At 45.0% G+C, this 1772-nt stretch overlaps 1 non-coding gene across 1 annotated transcript; it reads right to left on the bottom strand.

The window, feature by feature from the left end:
- Positions 1–677: 677 nt before the first annotated feature.
- On the bottom strand, positions 678–780 carry LOC132042240 (small nucleolar RNA R71). Its single transcript, XR_009411394.1, has one exon. It is a non-coding gene; the product is annotated as a small nucleolar RNA R71 (small nucleolar RNA).
- Between the last annotated feature and the right edge of the window lie 992 nt (positions 781–1772).

Here is a 1772-nt window from a genome sequence, read left to right as displayed (position 1 = left end):
GAGCTCCACTTCCTCCGGAGTGCCGCCGAGTCCGAGCGCGTGTATGGTATACGAGACGTTAGTAGAGACTTTGCGTACAGTGTCGAGTGTATGATATGTCGGGTCCGTTTTTGTAAGCGGCTATGTAAGCCGGTGTGTTTGTATGCATTATGCTACCGATGTGTTAGGCAAGCGGCTATAAGCCGAGTACTATTGTGCCTTATATCACGTTTTCATACGACTGCAGATTCTATTTGGTTTGAAAGAAAAAAAACGAAAGGCATGTTTGTTTTCTGAAAAATTTTCATTGCGTGCGTATGTTTTGTTTTGTGGGCCCAGCATGGTTATGTGGATTACGAGAGTTTGCGGGTTCGCTCGGCCCTAGGTAAGGTCGGGTGCCCGTCATACCCTATCGGAAATTGGGGTGTGACATCTATATCGTTGTTGAAGCTTGAGGATACTTTCGGGAACTATAGAATGACCCTCGCCGTCATTTGCGAATTTTATGGATGTGTGTGCAAATCATATCCAAAATAACGTTCCACAAGATGCTATTCGGTTGAGGTTATTCAAATATTCCTTAGAAGGAGAGGCAAGAACATGGTTCGAGAAGCTTCCCCGAAATTCGATTACTACGTGGGCGTAAATGGTGGTGCGTTTCTCACAAAATGGTACCCTCCTAGCAAGAAGGTCGAAAGAGACGGGACAAGATCTATGAATTTAAGCAATGGTAGGGGAACAATTATATGAAGCATGGGAGAGATTCAAGGACTATTTGCGAAAGAGCCCAAATCATGGTTTTTCGAGAACATATTAATGGAGAAGTTCTACCGAGGGTTGATCCGGTGTCGCAATCGCCGAATAATGCATTGAGGGTTGTTTCATGAACAAATCTTATCGACGGGTGACCACCATACTTAACAAGCTGACAACTCATAATCAGGCTTGGCACTCAAACAATGCTGATGTGGTACCATTCGGTAGTGCTATGATCCAAAATATAGTGAAGGAGAATCAAGATACTCGACAGAAACCTTGGCGAATTTGCAACAAATATTTCTGCTGCCGACGAAGAGTTTGATGAATCCCAGATCAAGAAGGTAAATGTTTGTGAGGAGGCCGGGGGTACCAAAAGGGATGTACCATGCTCAAGATGGTCCATTCAACGAAGGGCCCCCTAAGGAAGTTGCTAATTATGTGAATAACTCTCAAGGGGTTACTAGCGACGAGTTAACCGTGGTGGTTATCGTAGTCGAAATCAATGGAGACCTCAACAAGGTCAAGGTGCTTATAACAATTTCGGGGAACTACAACAATAACTATGGTGGTGCGAATCAAGGAGCTACAACAACAAGAACAACTTTAGGAACAAGAGTTCCAACCCTTATATACCACCGAAAGGACAAAACGTGAGGCGGTAGTTCAAAGGTTGAAGCAATGCTTGAGAAGATTCGGCAAATCGGTCTAAGTCCGAGAGGACTTTATCCGGGCCGATGAGATCGTGGGTTCCCATACCGGCCGTAGTTCGAAGCTCGAGTCACGGATGAGGGATATTTCTAGAGAAAGACCCTCCTAAAAAGGGAGGCCTTCCGAGTGACACTATTCCAAATCCAAAGAATGGGGGAGGCGGTGTAGACCGAGTGTTTGCCATCACTACTAGAGTGGTAAAACACTGAAGGCAAGAGAAGGTGATTGATCTTGAGCCGATAGATGAAGAAGATGAGGTGCAGTCTGAAGCACCCATTGTTGTTGATGAGAATGCTATTGACAAGAAGGTTGCTGATATTCCGGAA

This window comes from Lycium ferocissimum, unplaced genomic scaffold (assembly GCF_029784015.1).
Source record: "Lycium ferocissimum isolate CSIRO_LF1 unplaced genomic scaffold, AGI_CSIRO_Lferr_CH_V1 ctg14247, whole genome shotgun sequence".
Classification (NCBI taxonomy): Eukaryota; Viridiplantae; Streptophyta; class Magnoliopsida; order Solanales; family Solanaceae; genus Lycium; species Lycium ferocissimum.
This window is presented reverse-complemented; position numbering and strand designations above follow the sequence as displayed.